The sequence below is a fragment of the Polypterus senegalus genome, chromosome 6, assembly GCF_016835505.1.
Source record: "Polypterus senegalus isolate Bchr_013 chromosome 6, ASM1683550v1, whole genome shotgun sequence".
Classification (NCBI taxonomy): Eukaryota; Metazoa; Chordata; class Cladistia; order Polypteriformes; family Polypteridae; genus Polypterus; species Polypterus senegalus.
In genome coordinates, this window is record NC_053159.1 from 179,754,503 (window position 1) to 179,774,629 (window position 20,127).

At 43.1% G+C, this 20,127-nt stretch overlaps 1 long non-coding RNA gene across 1 annotated transcript in view; it reads right to left on the reverse strand.

Annotated features, from left to right (window-relative positions):
• Positions 1–853: 853 nt before the first annotated feature.
• The window catches only part of LOC120531856, a 123,375-nt gene continuing 104,101 nt past the window's right edge, over positions 854–20,127 (reverse strand). The window contains exon 5 of the long non-coding RNA XR_005634175.1: positions 854–919. This is a non-coding gene — a long non-coding RNA (uncharacterized LOC120531856). The remainder of the gene's footprint in view (positions 920–20,127) is intronic.

Below are 20,127 nucleotides of genomic sequence, written 5' to 3' on the forward strand. Positions count from 1 at the left end.
GCAGTGATGTCATCAAAGGGGCCAGCTTCGGAAGTGACGTCATCAAAGGGGCCAGCTTGGGCAGTGACATCATCAAAGGGGCCAGCTTCGGAAGTGATGTCATCAAAGGGGCCGGCTTCAGCAGTGATGTCATCAAGGGGGCCGGCTTCAGAAGTGACGTCATCAAAGGGGCCAGCTTCGGAAGTGACGTCATCTGAGGCGCCGGAACCTTGCAGGATTTCCTGAGAAAAGTCTGTAGGGAACTGAGAAAGACAGTCAGTGCACTCCGCCGCCCCCTGGTCAGATGTTTTATTACACTTACTCAGACCCTTTAGCTGCCTCCTACTCGCACGTGTGTGACAGTATATACTAGGGGGCTCTGCCCCCGCTCACTTCGCTTGCCCAACCCCAGGTTTGGTTAACTGGATATACAATTTAAAGAGATTATTTTCATTTAATTCATTTTTTATTTCTTGACATTTGCCAGTAATAAAGCTATAGTGAATGAGTGTGAAGAGGGGGGCTGAACGCACGCTAAGGAGATGCGGTTGCTCCTCCGAAACCCCCTCTTAAACAGTGATACAATGGGAAACAAATACATTTTTTTACCTCCTCTATGCTCGATCTGCTGGCTTGCTGTTGCTGCTTGTGCCGTGCTGTGTGATCTGCATGTTGTGCAGCGCATTGAACATTTAAAAGCCTGTACAGCAGCTGTCCTTTTGTCTCACTTCCTTGTCTTGCGGGACGTTAAAGTGTCTCTGAGAAAATAACGTCTCGACCCAAGATTTTTTTATTATAATATAATATTTATTATAATTATAATTGTGGCATATCTCCTCTCCCAGTCCAACAGTTTCCGGCTGAGATACATAATGGGGTGTTCAGCTCCTTCGACGACTTGGCTCAACACGTCACCCATGCCGGTATCTGAGGTGTCGGTCTGGAAAATAAAATGACAAGAGTAGTTAGGTGATTTTAATATCGGAGCAGAAGTCAGGGATTATTTTAAGTCACTAAATGCAGCCTCGGCCTTGAGATTCCATACCACCGAATTAGGGGCCTTCTTCTTTGTCAAATCGGTTAGAGGTGCAGCTCGCTCAGAGAAGCGGGGCACAAACTGGCTGTAGTACCCTGCTAAGCCTAAGAAAGACTGCACTTGTCTCTTTGTTTGTGGCCAGGGCCAGTCACAAATGGCGGCTATTTTGGACCACTGTGGTTTGATATGTCCCCACATAGCCCAGATACTTAGCCTCAGTCAATCCAAAATGACACTTTTGGGGATTGAACCAGAACCTGGCTTTGTGTATGGCACTGAGGATGTCTCGCACGTGTAGTAGATGTTCTTCCCAGGTGCTGGAAAATATGTTGACATCGTCAAGATAGGCAGCACTGTAGTTGCTATGGGCTGGAGCAGTCAGTCCACCAGACTTTGGACAGTTGCTGGAACCCCGTGCAACCCAAAGGGAAGAACATGTCACTGCCAGTGGCCACTACAGGTACTAAACGCGGTCTCGTCCTTCACTGTCTCGGTCAAGGGGATTTGCCAGTATCCCTTCGTCATGTCAAGGGTGGAGAGGTAGCAAGCATCACCCAGGTGCTGTAGCAGGTCGTCCACCCATGGCATGGGATAGGCATCGAAACAGGAAATGTGGTTAAGCTGGGAGAAGTCTTTACAAAAGCCCCCAGTCCCGTCCGGTTTAGGAATTAAGACGATTGGGCTGGACCAGGGACCGTGACTGGCCTCCACCACACTCTCACATTACCTCTCCCGGCTCCGTGATGATATTGTGGGTTACAAACGAAGTGTGGCCCGGCTGGGTTCTGATAACCCCTTCCACCGAGCTTATTATCACCACTATCTCGTGCCTCTGTTTGGGAGAGAGCTTATAATAATAATAATACATTTTATTTATATTGCGCCTTTCCCATGCTCAAGGCACTTACAGAATATAAGAAAGAACGGCAGGATATACAGTATATAGCATAGTATAAACCAAATAAATAAATAAAGAAGATTAAGACAGTAAATTCAGAGAAAGCCTAACAGACAACATAATTGATGGTCTAGCACACACACACACACACACACACAGGATACATGAGCATCTTGACAGAGAGGTAAACTGAGAGAAGGGTAGTAAAGTCAAGTAGAGCTAAAATCCTTCCTGAACAGATGAGTTTTGAGTTGTTTTTTAAAGGAATGTCCTGAGGAACACTGCCACCTGCTGTGTGGGGGAACAAACTGCTCCAAGCACCTATGTCCGCTTGGGTCCATCCATTATGGCTTTCTTGCTGGGATGCCTGCCCTCCCTCCATGACATTTATATATGTAATAGGATGCAGAAAAGGAGAACGCAAAGTATAAAAGAGGTAAAGAAATGTGCCACCTCTCTGGGCCTAACTCTAAAGGACCCACCACAAGCACCCCAACAAAGTACTCCTTTTTCTTATCTCCCATCTCACCTTCACTACTCCTGCAACCCTGGCCTCTATTTCACCACTTAAGTGTTTGCCTGCTGTTCTACTGAATCTGAACCCAAGTTGCCCATGGCTGGGAGGTCATTTTAAAATCTCATTGTTCACCTCTGGTCAAGCACGCAGAATCACCCCTGGGGTCAGGGGCAGCTGCTAGCCTTCAACTGCCCTAAAGGGGCTGGTCTTCATGACAGTTTTTCATCTGTCTGCTGTATCCGAAAGGCAACATGGTCCCCTATGTTCCCATCCAGGACAGTGTGTCCACTGGTGGCCATGAGGTGATGGCATCCATGGTACTCCCTCTCTCTGGCTTTACACTATTAGCAAGGTGAGAGTCAGGAAGGAAAGACTTAGGGTACCACCTGGCTTTCCTAAGGCCGGGGATATACTTAACACTACATGATACATGTGCTTCTGAAAGCTGCTGCTATGCAAGTAGGGTAGAATCTATACTTGTGCGCGTACTTTAGGTAAACCTCGAGGATTCCACTAAGTGCCACTGCGAGACAACAGCACGGTGAGAAAACAATGTCCGGTTTCCCTGTGTTGTGAATTGAGGGACAAAGATGTAGAAATAAAATTATTTGCATTCTGTTAAGGTGCAAAACAAAAATGGCATCAGCAATACAGATAGTATGTGAGGCCTCTAAATGTATCTCATTATTTTAATGAGGAATATGCAACGCTTGTATTGGATTGGATTGTATTGCCTATGTGAAAAATGGATGCAGAAAAGCACATTCACATGTCATCACTTCAGTTTGTTGATTCGCTTCACGACATCGAACCATTCATCAAACACCAATGCACTCAGATTGATCCTATTGGAGCTGCAGTGCTACTTGACATCACATGTTTATAGTAAACAACGATGCTGACGTCATGTACCAAAATTTGAACACACACACCATTCAGTTTTCCTGGTACTGCAACTCGCACACGTGTTACGTTAATTTCTGATGACATGCTCAGAGGCCACGTTAAAACAGCGCTGGGAATGCGTGGCAGCCACGGTCTGAGTGTGAAGTATAAACCGGCCCTATGTACTGTCACACACGTGCGCATGGGAAGCAGCTAAAGGGCTTGAGTAAGGACAGCTCCGAGACATGCCGGGATGTGGCGGAGTGCACTGACTCTTTTTCTCCCTTGCCTGCAGACCATTCACGGGAGATTCCACCTGGTCCTCTTGACGTCACTTCCAGGACCGAGCCAATGGAAGGAGACCTTGCCCGCTCCAGCCCCTGTGATGTCACATCCGGGCTCGCACCAATGGCAGAAGACCTTCGTGAGCCCGACCCCTTTGACTTCACTTCCTGTCTTCCCCTTTAAAAGCCTCCACCTTTTCCCTATTCCCTCAGTCATGTTTCGGACTTGGTTTTGTGCACATCAGTGAGGTATTCATTTGCTCGACTCTGCAGGCAGGAAATCAATTATATGGGTGGCTGCCCCAAACCTTTTTATGACTCGTATGTCTGTTTTTTGCGACAGTACTACGTAAGTCAATCTTACATCCACCTTGTCTGCAGTCTCTGTTATGGGGTGCCTCAAATTGAAACCCTACTAAATGATAAAGCACTCATATGTGGCATACCGCCTGCAGCATCCTCTACTTACACACAGCCATGTGCAAGACCTTCACTGCTGTAATGCAAAAACACTGACACTGCCAAAGTGCTGGGGTAGCAGCCTGGCAACCCCATCTAATTCAGAGCAAAACTTCAGCATATAAAGGCAAAACAAAGAAATAATGAAAGGATAAATGGCCCAGTGCGGCTTTCAAAGGATTATCTCAAGGAGAGATCCATCCTGTTTAGAGACCAGGGTCCAGAATGAACACCGACTTCCAGTTTTCTTTCTACTTAAGTAGAGGAAGGACCTGAAGGGGCGGGGCTTTCAATAAAAGATCACAAGTGACATGACAGTTCACCCAGATTGTCATTTTCTGCACTATGGCACAAGAGATAAAGGCAGTTGCAGACTGTGTCACGCCCTTCTCCGCCCCCATTACACCCCACGGGGGCACTCCCAAGGGCGGTGTGCACGACACTGCTACCAATATTTCTCTCTTTCCTCTGCTGACTATGCACAGAAAACCTTTCCCAATGCCACCTTGGTGGTTCCCATACTTCCTAACAACCTGGGGGTTGGGGGCAAACACTTCCAGGAAAATGTTAGTGGCCACTGCATTTAGGTGAACAATTTATCAAAAAATGAAGTATGATTTCCCTTCACTTGCCCAGCTACAGAAATTGTGGGGTCAATAAGCAGACTGGGCGGAGTGGTGGCTCTGAGGCTAGGGATCTGCACTGCCAATCGGAAGGTTCCCATAAATGCCCAAAGGGACTCTGCTCTGTCGGGCCCTTGAGCAAGGCCCTTAACCTGCAATTGCTGAGCGCTTTGAGTAGTGAGAAAAGCTCTATATAAATGCAAAGAATTATTATTATTACTATTTAATCCCGGGCGGCACGGTGGCGCAGTGGTGGCGCTGCTGCCTCGCAGTTAGGAGACCCGGGTTCACTTCCCGGGTCCTCCCTGCGTGGAGTTTGCATGTTCTCCCCGTGTCTGAGTGGGTTTCCTCCGGGCACTCCGGTTTCCTCCCACAATCCAATGACATGCAGGTTAGGTGGATTGGCGATTCTAAATTGGCCCTAGTGTGTGCTTGGTGTGTGGGTGTGATTGTGTGTGTCCTGCGGTGGGTTGGCACCCTGCCCAGGATTGGTTCCCGCCTTGTGCCCTGTGTTGGCTGGGATTGGCTCCAGCAGACCCCCGTGACCCTGTATTTGGATTCAGCGGGTTAGAAAATGGATGGATGGATGGATTTAATCCCACCATTTATATCAGACCAATCACATCTTATTATTACTTCATTATGGAGGTTTTTGTCAGACTGCCACTTTGTGATGCCCCATAATGCAAGGACACACAGATCAATTGCATAGAATTGAAGCCTTAGAATCAAGTGAAGTGGAGCCTGCTCTGTGTTTGGTCAAACAAGCAACCCGACGATGGTTACACAAAATACACAAGAAGCAAATAGGAGCCCCGATCGTGACATTGTGTGGTCTGTCTGTCTCTTCTGTGGCCGCACTCACTACAAGGTACAAATGAATCATTAAGCGTCAGTTTCCTTCTGCTGCTGAGCTCTTGATTTGATAACAGCAATCGTTCTTTCTATTTTCACTCAGTGTCAATTCCTCTGTTCAGTTTCTTTTTGTCTCTCCCCATCTTTCCATTGTTATGCATTTTTTAACACATTGTGGTAGTTCTGCCTGGACACAAACAGTCGGACACAGAATGTTCCAGAACACACACGTTTAATTAGAAAGTCCAACACACAACACAGTGCCCATGCACCAAACACCTTCGTTTTGCCTTCTTCCTCCTGACTCCAGCTCTCCTACTCGAGGGAGGTGGCTTCTTTCATAGCCTCCCGGATGTGCTCCATGTGCTCCGTGAGGGTCTTCTGGCTGCACTACCTTATGTGGCAGAAGTACCGCATGAGCACCCGGAAGCACTCCGGGTGTCCCTGGAATTCCTTCCGGCAGCACTTCCAGTTGTGGCGAAAGTGCTGACGTCCAGGGCTCTCCAATCGTCTGAGCGCCCCCCTCCCGGTGGCCACGGGCCCCAATAGGGTTGAACTTCCATGCTGGGGTCCCGTGGCCCCCATACAGACCAGGGCAGCTGACCTCTTGTGGTCCAGGGGAGGTATAATCCCTCTCAACATACAGTAGGTAGAAATCTAAGTAGACAGTATAATCCTGAATTTGTAAAGCGTGTGAACTGGAGGAAATCGGGGGCAGGGTTTTAGGAAGAAACCCTGTGGGCGGAGCCCCATCAGATTTCAAATTACAAACTTTTAAAGAAGTTGCACCCAGATGTGTATCTCATTTAAGAATCACGTCTGGCTATGCGAGACTACTTGATGTTAACATTTATTCAAGTCCATTTGATAATAACACTAGGAATACAAAGTGATGGCCGGCAGCTCAACCCGGCAGGGATGCCCAGGATGTGGAAGGATGGGGTAAGGCAGCTTTTTTTAGGAGACTGCCTCCCCCAAGATGTTAGAGCGGGGGTGTCAAACTCCAGTCCTGGAGGGCCACAGTGGCTGCAGGTTTTCATTCTAACCCTCTTCTTAATTAGTGACCAGTTTTTGCTGCTTATTACTTCTTTTAATTAACGTGATTCAGGCCCCTTAATTGTCTCTTTTTGCTTAATGAGTAGCCAAACAATAATGAGACACAAAACAAGCAGCCACATGAGCATTCCGGTTGAGTGAACGCTGGAGGGACTGGTCGCCGCTGCTCGCCAGTAACTAGAATATTGATTTTGCTAGACTAGTGGTTTTGATGGTATTTCTTTTGCCATATTGCTGACATCTGGTCTAATCATTATTCTCATCCTTCTTGATCTGAGTGCGGCCTTTGATACTATTTGTCATACCACTCTCCTTAATAGATTATCTTTGATTGGCATTACTCACACTCCACTTGACTGGTTTAGATCTTACCTGTCAGGCCGCACTCAGTTCATACAGCTTAAAACTTTCACATGCCAACCCACCGCGGTTACTTCTGGTGTGCCCCAAGGCTCTGTCCTGGGGCCTCTTCTTTTTATTATTTACCTTCTTCCCCTTGGCAATATTTTTCGCAAATATAACATTACTTTTCACTGTTATGCTGATGACACCCAGCTCTACCTTGCTGGTAAACCCACCTCCTCTTTTCCACCTCCCTCACTTATTGACTGCATTTCTGAAATTAAATCCTGGTTCTCTTCAAATTTTCTTAAATTAAACAGTGACAAAACTGAGGTTCTCCTCATTGGTTCAAAATCATCATTATCCAAAACCAATAATCTTGCTTTTATTATTGATAACTCCCCATCATCTCAGGTCAAGAGTCTGGGTGTCATCCTCGACAGTACTCTATCTTTCCAATGTCACATTAATAACATCACCCGGTCTGCTTACTTCCACTTACGTAATATTAATCGCATTCGTCCCTCCCTCACTCCTCATACTACTGCCATTCTTGTTCATAGTCTTGTCACTTCTCTGCTGGACTACTGCAATTCACTCCTCTTTGGTCTCCCTAATAAATCTCTTCACAAGCTTCAGTTAGTTCAGAATTCTGCAGCACGTATCATCACTGGAATCCCATCTTTTCACCATATTACTCCGGTCTTGCAGCAGCTTCATTGCTGTTTCGTATTGATTTTAAGATTCTGCTACTAACTTTTAAGGCCATCCATAACCTCGCACCTCCATATCTGTCTGACCTTCTACATGTTGCCATTCCATCCCGTAACCTTAGATCCTCTTCCTCCACCCATCTGACCGTTCCTCCCGCCCATCTAACCACCATGGGGAGCAGAGCTTTCAGCCGTTCTGCTCCCAAGCACTGGAACTCATTACCTGCGGATCTCCGAAATATCAAATCATATTCATCTTTCAAATGTAAACTTAAAACACATTTGTTTAAAATGGCTTCTTCTTCTTCCTTCTAATTATAGTGGTTTTGTTTGGTTTTAATTTTTAGATTTTCTGATGTTTTAAGTTGTTTATAATTGTGTTTTTTTATTTATTTATTGTTTGTTCGGTGTCCTTGAGTTCTCTGAAAGGCGCCTTGTATAAATGAAATGTATTATTATTATTATTATTATTATTATTATGAGCAGCTCACCTGTGCCCATCACACAATATCTGAAAATAAAGAAAGGTGAAGGTCTCAGTGAGGCTGATCTCTCAGGTCGTCAAAACATCTTGACCGTGTTCTTAGAAAAAAACAGAAAATCATCAGTTTTGGAAATGTCCGCTGTGGCAGAATGAGAGCAGCAACAAGCCATGGAGTTAAATAAGCTTCAGCTTCTCATTAAGAAACTGGTTGGAGTCTGAAGCCACAGGTTAAGCTGGTCATCTGTTGGCTCGTTTCACATCTCTGTTTGGCTGCCATTTAATGAGGAAACAAATCAACTCAGAGGACTGAATCCTTAATAACATCCATCCATTATCCAACCCGCTATATCCTAACACAGGGTCACGTGGGTCTGCTGGAGCCAATCCCAGCCAACACAGGGTGCAAGGCAGGAACAAATCCTGGGCAGGGTGCCAGCTCACCACAGATCCTTAAAACCAGGGATATTAAAACGAAGGGAAAAAGTGAATTAGCAGTGAAAACGGGTCACTGATTAGGAAAAGGGTTAGAATGAAAACCTACAGCCGCTGCGGCCCTCCAGGCCTGGATTTCGACACCCGCGTGTTAGAGGGCAGCTTCCCTGCTTTACAGTGGTGCCCCAGATTCCCACAGGGCACCATGGGACTTGGGGTTCTTAATCTCAGCCCTGTTGGGTGGCGTGGGTGTTGCCAAGGGTTGCTGTGGGTGAACTGGGGGACATCAATTATCGGTCCCACCCGGAAGTACTGGCAGACCATGTGGCCGGAAGAGCCGAAGTATTTCCAGGTTGAACACAGTTTGCTGGTCCTGTTTGGGCTCATTTTGTATCTCATTATTGTTTGGCTGCTAATTAAGGAACAATAAACAATTAATGGGTCTGAGTATTCAAGAGCAAGTCAATTAAAATGAATGCAAAAGAAGATAATTAACAGCAAAAACAGGTCACTAATTAAGAAAAGGATTAGAATGAAAACCTGCTGCCACTGTGGCCCTCCAGGACCAGAGTTGGGGTCTCCCATCCAAGTACTGGCCAGGCCTGCACATGCTTAGCATCAGGTGGATGACCTGTTCTGAATTGCAAGTGCTATGGTTACGGGATTTGTTAACGGGATATTTTACTTAGTGCTTTCTAAGCGTTTTTCATGAGGTTCTTTTAGTTTTTCAATTCTGTTTCTGTTTTTCTGACCACAACTTTTGGTCAGCATTTAGATTACCAACAAATGCTTTAGGACTCATGACTCCTGATCTTTGTTCTCTAATTGCCCTTGCAGTTTGGCTTTATTACCATTGAGGCTGTACAGACGCCAATACAGCTTTGTGATTTGTACTAACTTTAAAAAATATGAAATGAATCAACTTTAAATCATCCTTATATCTTTATTGAATACCAGCACTGATGTGGTGTCCGGTAAAATATACAGTGACCTGCAGTTGTGTCTGAGAACCCAAGATCCCCCGCTGAGACGCCACTGTAGATGTTCTTTGAGATCCATGGATTTATTTATTCAACAAGCAATCCCATTTATCAATGTCTGGTTAAATATTACTCATGAAACCACACTAAACCAGAAAATACAAAGAAGTAGCATTCATGGTTCCATCCCAGCAAGGAGTTACCACAATTATGGAAAGTGGCCATGCACAAAAGAAACAAATTCTCAACTCACGAGAGCAGACACATAGATAGAGAGGTAGTGGAGATGAGAGATGGGACACTTGATTTCAGCCAGCATTATATGAATATTTTGTGGAGTTAATCTGGTTGACCAGCAGAGGATACTGCGATCAGAGCAAGAGGTCTTTCAAGAGATTATCTTCCTATATAATACTCTACTGTGGCTGTTCGTTTGTCTGTCCAGGATTTTAAATCACCTGTAGCTCGCAAACCATTTCACTTATTGACCTGAAATTTTATCTCACATATACTACGTGACCTCTACTATCCACTTTCGGGGTGATGATTTTTATTACTCTTTTTATTTTATTTTATTGTAGAATCAACTCGGCAGCGCAGCAGGCGCCATGCGGCGCATGCATATGGACGCCGTTCTCATTCCCTACCACCTTCGCTAATCATTCTTGAGGCAGATTGAAGACTTAAGTGCCAGCTTAAGTGAAAAATTAAAGAAAACGTACTAAGTAATTGCAACACAAAAACTAACTTAATCAGTTTTAACGTGAAAAGATGTGGACGAAAGAAGAGAAGCAGCTGGCCGCAAGGGTGAAGAAAAGAAGAGCCGCTCAGGAAGCAGCAGGCGCATCAACCTCTGAGCAAACGAATGGTAAACGAAGACAGAAAGAGGATGAAAACTAGGAATGCTCAAGTCAAGTGGATTCACTACACGTTATCGTGCAGTATGCCGTTACTGGTATATACAGTATATATATTTGTCACACACATACGCTTAGGAGGCAGGCTAAGGGCTTGACCGAGGGTAGGGATTAACGAAGTGAAGTAACCTTTTTTCTTCCTCTTCTGCAGATCACCTGAACAGAAACCCACATACAGCTCCTCCAGTTCCTGTACTTCCTTCCGAGCCACGCCTCCTTCTGACCTCACTTTTGGCTTGAACCTTCATGGACCCGCCTCTTCCTCCCCTGCAACTACAAAAGCCCAGCATCTTCCCCGTCTATCTTGTCCTTGTTTGGATGCTGACCTAGACAGTTCTCTGGAGCTAATATTTTGTGCTTGCAGTGTACACAATACTGTATATGGGGTGGTTCCCCAACTTTTTTTCCGGTCCTGTGTTGTGTTTTACTACCACTACCACTGGACCCTGGTGGCTTTGGGGACCACGGGAACAGAGCTTAGAAGCTCAACCCTATAGGGGCCCATGGTCACCACCAGGGGGCGCCCTGATGCCTGGAGAGCCCTGGTCCTCAGTATTTCTGCCACAACTGGAAGTGCTGGGGGAAGAAGACCAGGGACACCTGGAGTGCTTCCAGGTGCACAGTCGGCAGTTCTGCAACACCGGGGAGTGCCGGCAGTCACTCGTTGGGAGGCACCTGGAGCACATCCGGGTGGATATAAAAGGGGCCGCCTCCCTCCATTCGATGGCTGGAGTCGGATGGAAGAGGACGGAGCTCGGGAGGAGAGGAGAGGAGTGGAGACGGACCTGAGGAAGGCAGTGTGAAGGAAGGCCTGGACTTTAGGGATTTACTGTGTATTGTATTGTATTGACCCCCTACCTTTGACACCCACTGCACGCCCAACCTACCTGGAAAGGGGTCTCTCTTTGAACTGCCTTTCCCGAGGTTTCTTCCATTTTCCCTACAAGGTTTTTATTGGGAGTTTTTCCTTGTCTTCTCAGAGAGTCAAGGCTGGGGGCTGTCAAGAGGAAGGGACTGTTAAAGCCCATTGCGGCACTTCCTGTGTGATTTTGGGCTATACAAAAATAAACTGTATTGTATTGTATTGTATTGTACTGGGGTTGTGTGTGTCATCTTTGTAAATAATAGAATGTATAATAAACATGTTTTGGGTGAACTATTGGTGTCTGCCTGTCTGTGTCATACTCCACAATATATATATAGATATATATATATATATAGATATATATATATATACATATATATATATATATATAGATATATATATATAGATATATATATATATATATATATATATATATATATATATATATATATATATATATATATATATATATATATATATATAGTGGCGGTGGCGGGTCCCATGAATGAAAACCTGCAGCCACAGTGGTCGTCCAGGACTGGAGATGGTGACCCCTGCTGCAGACCACAGTTTACTTAACTTATCTTATCTTAACCCATGATACAAATAAACCCGGGCAAAGCAGTGGAGCTTCATCTAGTAAATAAATAAAATAATGTATGGTCAAACACCTGGCCATCATTCAAAAGTTCAGGTCACTTTAGTGGCAGTCATCCTGGCAGTCACATTTTGGAGCACTCATTGTTAAACTGGAGGAGCACGGTGGTGGAAGGTTTGGCTCTGCTGCCTCACAGCTCCAGAATCCTGGGTTCGGGCACACCCTTTACAGAGGTGGCACACTCCATATCTTCTTGTGCTTTCCTACCAGGATTCTTTTTTTTTTTTCTCTCCACCCACAACCCAAGTCGTACGTATATATCTTAAGTTTATCGATCACCTTAAATTCTCTTGATATGAGTAAGTCAGCCTGTGACAGTGGCCACACTCTGAAATGTACTGGCACACACATTCAAAGCTGATTTCTGCTTTACATTTGGATGCTTTCATTACAGTCCCCCCCGCGACCCAAAATTTAATTAATTACATTTTTAATATAATAGATGCATCTTTTTTGACTACTTTCCCAAATACTGCATCACCCATCAAATAGATGAGCCACCCATAGCTTTGATTCACTGAGGGTCAACCAGAGATTCATAAGTGGAGATCAAATAGATAATTTAGGGGTTTCGATTTTAACCACTTAGCCGCTGGTCAGCACTTAGGAAAACATGCAGACCCTTTGAAGATGGTGAGCGAACTGAAGGTGGAACCCAACTCCCTGGGACTGTGAGGTGACAAATTTAAACACTAGGCTCCACTGTCATCCAGCCGTCAACACAACAAATGTGAATGTAATTCAAACTGTGTTTAGTTTTCCCTTTCGCATAATAAATTCAGTGGATTCCGAAAAAATTCAGACCCCTTCACTTTCTGTGTGTTGAAGATTCCATTTTGAATTGATCATTTTGCCATTTGTGCCCAGCAATCTACACTCAACAAATCCATAGTGATAAAGTGAAAATAAGATTTAAAGTAAAGTTTGTAAAATGATTACAAATCAAAAGCTGAAATCTCTCACTCAGAAGTATTCAGATCCTTAATTTGGTACTTTAAAGAAGCATCTTTGACACCAATTCCAGCTTCGAATCTTCCTGGAGACGTCTCTGCAAGCTTTGCACAGTCCATAGCTGCCTGACAGACACACAGATACTCACACAGACACACGTCTTTAACTAAGGTGGAGAAGCAGCTGTCAAACAGTTACTTTCTGCTGGACGGATTCAGTATTAACATCTGTTGGAATGCATTTTGTAATGCTTGTAGTAATAACATGCATTGCATGTTTCATTCTAACAGATGTTACATCACACAAATTACCACTGCTTTTATAAATCCCATACCAAATGACATATAACGGAGACATAGCAACCAGACACCTGTCCTTTAACTAAGAAGGACAAGCTGATTTCTGTCCATCCAGCACTTACTCTCTGTTGGACGTACTAAGCGTTGATGTTTGCAGTGTGGTGAGCCCATCCAGTTGCTATGTCTATTTTATCCATTTGGTACAGGATTCATAAAAGCAGTGCTAATGTTTGTAATGAACCATCTGTTGGAAAACTGAGACACAGCAGCAGGACAGATACACACACACAGACATTTGTCCTTTTATTAGGGTGGATAAGATGATTTCTGTCTGTTGAACAGTTACTTCTGATGGACGTATTCAGTAATAAAATTTGCATTGCACCATCTGTTGGGATGTATTTTGTAACGCGTGTAGTAATAAAATGCTTTACATTAATCATTCTAACAGATGGTGCAACACAAGCATTAGCACTGCTTTTATAAATCCTATACCTTCATTAAGGTGGATAAGCTGATTTCTGACCATCCAGCAGTTACTCTCTGTTGGACGTATTAAACATTGATGTTTGCAGTGTAGTGTGTCTGTCCAGCTGCTATGTCTCTGTTACATGCCATTTTGTACAGGATTACATAAAAGCCGTGCATTTGTGAAGCACCATCTGTTGGAAAACAGAAACATAGCAACAGGACTGATACACACACACACACAGACATTTGTCCTTTTATTAAGGTGGATAAGTTGATATCTGTCTGTTGAACAGTTACTTTCTGTTGGGACATATTCAGCATTAACGTTAGAAGTGCACCATCTGTTGGAATGTATTTTGTAATGCTTGTGCTAATAAAATGCATTGCATTTATCATTCTAACAGATGGTGCATCACAAATATTAGCACTGCTTTTATGAATACCAAATGGCATATAACAGAAACATACCAACCAGACAGACACACTCATATAGACACCTGTCCTTTAACTAAGGAGGTTACGCTGATTTCTGTCCATCCAGCACTTACTCTCTGTTGGACGTATTAAGCGTTGATGTTTGCAGTGCGGTGAGCCCATCCATTTGTCTATGTCCTATCAATTTGATACAGGATTCATAAAAGCAGTGCTAATGTTTGTGATGTGCCATCTGTTGGAAAACAGAGACACAGCAACTGGACAGAAACACATAAACATACATTTGTCCTTTTATTAAGGTGGATAAGTTGATGCGTCTTTTTATTAAGATGGATAAGTTGATATCTGTCTGTTGAACAGTTACTTTCTGTTGAGACGTATTCAACATTAACGTTAGAAGTGCACCATCTGTTGGAATGTATTTTGTAATGCTTGTGCTAATAAAATGCATTGCATTTATCATTCTAACAGTTGGTGCATCACAAATATTAGCACTGCTTTTATGAATACCAAATGGCATATAACAGAGACATACCAACCAGACAGCCACACAGACACACTCATATAGACACCTGTCCTTTAACTAAGGAGAATAAGCTGATTTCTGACCATCCAGCAGTTACTCTCTGTTGGACGTATTAAACATTGATGTTTGCAGTGTAGTGTGTCTGTCCAGCTGCTATGTCTCTGTTACATGCCATTTTGTACAGGATTACATAAAAGCCGTGCATTTGTGAAGCACCATCTGTTGGAAAACAGAAACACAGCAACAGGACAGATACACACACACAGACATTTGTCCTTTTATTAAGGTGGATAAGTTGATATCTGTCTGTTGAACAGTTACCTTCTGTTGGGATGTATTCAGCATTAACGTTAGAAGTGCACCATCTGTTGGAATGTATTTTGTAATGCGTGTACTATCACAAATATTAGCACTGCTTTTTATGCATATCAAATGGCATATAACAGAGACATACCAACCAGACAGACACACTCATATAGACACCTGTCCTTTAACTAAGGAGGATACGCTGATTTCTGTCCATCCAGCACTTACTCTCTGTTGGACGTATTAAGCGTTGATGTTTGCAGTGCGGTGAGCCCATCCATTTGTCTATGTCCTATCCATTTGGTACAGGATTCATAAAAGCAGTGCTAATGTTTGTGATGTGCCATCTGTTGGAAAACAGAGACACAGCAACTGGACAGATACACACACACACACTCACACACAAAGACATTGGGATAAGATGATTTCTGTCCATTGAACAGTTACTTCTGATGGACGTATTCAGCATTAACATTTGCAGTGCACTAGCACAACAAGGAGAAATAACTAAAAACAAAACAAATAAATGTATAGTATTTCCATTTGATGTTGTCAAAGAAAGGAAAGTGCGAGCCGGCTGTCACTTCAACAAGTTGCGGCTTTCTCTGTGGGAGAAGAATGAAGCGCGCACAGTGGGTTACAAGTAGGCCTGTCCGAGCACCGCCTCAGCAGACAGCCGACAAACGAATCAATGTCTAATCATGGCAACGTGTCAAAACCACAGCCTCGAAAACATCCACAGATAAACGCTTCGAACAGCAGAGATGATAGGCTTCGAACATCTGGAGTAAGCCGTGAAAATCGGTTTATGCCTTTTATCAATTTCCTTATGTTAAAGCTGATTTAGATAAAAAGAGAAAATGTCCGGATGCTGCCTCCGTGTCTGCTGGGCAAGGCAACCCATACAAATGGGTGAAGAGTCTGGGCTTCTCCTATATACCGTATGAAAGCAACTTTAAATATTTAATGACACGGCTCTGTATTTTTACAAGATGGTGCAACCGACAAAAAGAATAGCTTTTCTTATCAGATTGCCCACAGGCACCCTTCCAACAAGCTGTGTAGTCTAACCGCCATGCAAATCACCAGGAGCCGGGAGACGCTCAAAGAACCAAAGTCGCTGGAATTCACTCGAGCGCACACAGTAAAAAAATGTCAGTAAATTTAACAATAAAATACTGCGAATGGTGAAAGTAAAATACCTTTTCTGAAAGTTATCTTACGTTCTACTGGAAATTACCTGTATATCTTAAACAATACATTTTACTATTTTTTACAACCAAGTTCTGTAAAATCGCTATTTTTCTACCTTCAAAATATGCTACACACCATTTACTGATACATTACAGTTACACTGAAAAAAATCGCTGCTAATTTTATACTGTAAAATTCTTAAATAAATTGCTGTTTCAATCATAGACATAGAATTACTAGAAGCCGCATGACCAGCTGCATTGTATGTCAACGTCGCCGCCATATTGCGAGTGGCACTGCTGTGGAGTGAAGTAATGGATAAAGATGCCTCACGCATGTGCTGCTTGGGATTGTGCAAACCGCTGTACGCTCCAAACCAGATCCCAGGGGATTATATTTCATAGGTAAGGCTGAACAATTGTTTTGGTTATATTTGGCCATTAGAAAATCCCGTTTTATAATCTTTACTTTAGCTACACCAGGCTACACTAGCAAAGCTATGTATTTATGTGTTCAAGTGAGTCTCCATACAACGTTTTGGCTAAACGTATTTAGTCACTAACTATGTAGATTGTTGTTAGCTGTTAACATTTCTCAAACTTTGAAGGTTTCCCAAAGAAATCCACCTCAGGAAGCTGTGGGAGGTCAGGTAGCCCTTAGACGGGATTTGGAGAAAGCTGTCCTGCGATGTGTGCCGTGCTAGTTTGGTAACAGATGCTATACCGGCATCATATGATCAAAGCTACCACCTGCTCACATTAGAAAACAAAGGAGGTTTGATGATTCCTTCGGAGGGTCCAGTCAAGGCGGTCAAAGTAGCTGAGCGTGTTATCCGACAGTCGACATTAGGGCAAGCTGTCAGTGTATCTTTGATCGATCGGTTTGTTCGGGCTGAGATTGGTTCACATTGAGGAAACACAGTTTGAAATTGACAACCATCATTTCATGCTCATGTCTTTAGTTGTGTCTCTCTTCCACAAACTAAGGCTGCACCGTATTGCCAGACTGAATACTCTCAAATTACAGGATCTGAGTGAGCGAGAGGAGTGCCAGTCTGTAGGAGATCAGCGAGGTTGTGTGGAGCCTTAAATGTTCAGGGCGGTATTTAGTATTGTATTTAAATGTTCTGAGCGGTGTTTAGTATTGTATTTAAATGTTCTGAGCGGTGTTTAGTATTGTATTTAAATGTTCAGGCCGGTATTTAGTATTGTATTTAAATGTTCAGAGCGGTGTTTAGTATTGTATTTAAATGTTCAGAGCGGTGTTTAGTATTGTATTCTGTAGTGAACAGGGCGCCAGTGAAGTTGAGAGAGAATCGCTGTGATATGTTCAGTGGATTTAGAGCAGCAGGTTATTATCCTGGCAGCAGAATCTTGAAGAAGTTGTAAGCGATGGATACGTTTTTGTGGGATGACAGATAGAATAGCGTTACAGTAATCTATACGTGAGGTGACTCGGACATTAACCGATACTTCAGTACTGTGTTGTGTAAGAACAGGACGAAGTCTAGAAATGTTTCAGAGATGGAAGAAGACAGCCCGAGAAATGTTACTTATAGGGAGGAATTATTTAATAATAATAATAATGATAATTATTATTATTTAATAATTGCCATTATTAGTGCATAAATGGATATAAATAATTGCATTTAAACGATTCACCAAAATCTGTTGTATGTACACGATACTGTTTAAAACGTTATTGTTTTTTCATCAGAAGACCCGGTTTCTACGTCTACCTGTATTAGTTGAAATGGCACTTTTGCCACTCGCAATATGGCGGATGCACTGACATATCGTGTCGACTGGGCAGCACAGTAAATGTGGCGTCTACCTATATATGTCTATGGTTTCAGTAACCGAAGTTATGATATTTACAGCAGGACATGCCCCCTTTTACCGTACTGTTCCTGGTGAACTACATACCTTTGCTCAGTAGGGAAAAAAAAACTTAAAGTTAGCAGACTTATTTTTCCCCGTGTGCTGAAGGATTTTTAAGGTTATAGAAGCTGATTTCTGGTGGGTTGAGTTCGATAAGCTGGCACACCTGTAGGACACCATACACCACAAAACAAAACTTTACTTCTCCACCAGACAATGTGCCGTAACTTCTTAATTCTTTTTAATGCGTATAACAAAACCACAAATAGAAGACCGTACGCCTTTAATATACCCAAAACAAAATGCTCAAAAAAATTAAAGGCACACTTTGAAAACACATCAGATCCTGCTGGCTATCTCTACTGCTATGGACTGGTCAAAACCTAACAAGGCCTTCTTAAGCACATTCAGTGAGTCAGCAATTCAATGGAGGTGGGCAGCTAGGCGCCACACATGAAAAGGGTCCGGAAAAGAGTCTCCAGGTGCCATTCATTAGTAGAACTGAGTGGGTGATGTGACGGGCAGCCCTCAGCCATTACCCGGCCAGGACGCCAGCTGGATGGAAGGACCAGAGGAGAGAGAGCATCTGTGAGGCACTGCCTTCCCTGGGACAATAGAGGGTAGCCCTTCTGGGTGGCTGTGGCACCACGGATTCCTGCAGGGCATGCTGGGAGTTGGAGTTTGATTGCAGCACTGATTGGTTCCATGGGGGCCGCCAGGGGAAGCTGCAGAGCCCTAAAGTGGACTTCCACCACACCTGGGAGTGACTCCTGGTAATCATGATGAGCCACCAGGAGCAGAATAAAAGGAACCACCTCACTCCATTTGAAAAGCCTGGGTCAGGAGGAAGAGGATGAAATTGAAGGGGAGGCAGAGGATGAAGAAGAAGAAAGAGAAGAGGACTGTGCTGTGCTTTATGTACCATGCCTGTGGGGAGCAGAGAAAAGCGCTCCCCAGCTCTAAATAAATGTGTGTGCTGGACTGGAACTCGTGTCCTGCCTGTCTGTGTTGGGGTTAGGGTGGCTGCACGCGCCCCAGTGGTCCAGAGTGACATGTTTCGGGACATCTGACATTGCAACACATTTGATTGGCTATCTTGTCCTGAGGATGAATGACTCATGACCAAAGTGTTTGATCCTTTAAGAGCCACCACACGTCTTCCTTTGTCAAGCTGTAAACTAATTCTGTAATTCCTAACCCTACAGCATCCATCTTTTCCCAGGTTATAAATTAATTAAAATGGGTTCTGTGGCATCTATATTTATTTCCCATTCTCTGGTCATAAACTAACTGAAAAATAAACCGTCTGGAACAGAAACATAAATTACTTGTACAATACAGGAAGACTGTATATGAAAGGGTGATAGATAGATAGATAGATAGATAGATAGATAGATAATGAAAGGCACTATATAACAGATAGATAGATAGATAGATAGATAGATAGATAGATAGATAGATAGATAGATAGATAGATAGATAGATAGATAATGAAAGGCACTATATAACAGATAGAAAAATAGATAGATAGATAGATAGATAGATAGATAGATAGATAGATAGATAGATAATGAAAGGCACTATATAACAGATAGAAAAATAGATAGATAGATAGATAGATAGATAGATAGATAGATAATGAAAGGCACTATATAACAGACAGATAGATAGATAGATAGATAGATAGATAGATAGATAGATAGATAGATAGATAGATAGATAGATAGATAGATAGATAATGAAAGGCACTATATAACAGACAGATAGATAGATAGATAGATAGATAGATAGATAGATAGATAGATAGATAGATAGATAGATAGATAGATGTGAGGGGCACTATATAATAGATAGAATTTCCTGCAGGATATTTGGCTTTTTACAGAAGCTCTTTAAATAAATAAATATATACAAAGATAGTTCAATAAATAAATAGACACAGACACACACCAGAACGAAACAATACGAACAAAATTTGAAAAGAATGAAAAAACTTTTGACTTGGCAGTCACAGTCACAGTTAATTAAAATCAGTAAATTCGGTTCATCCTGGTTTGTTTGATGAAAGTAATTTAAATGTAA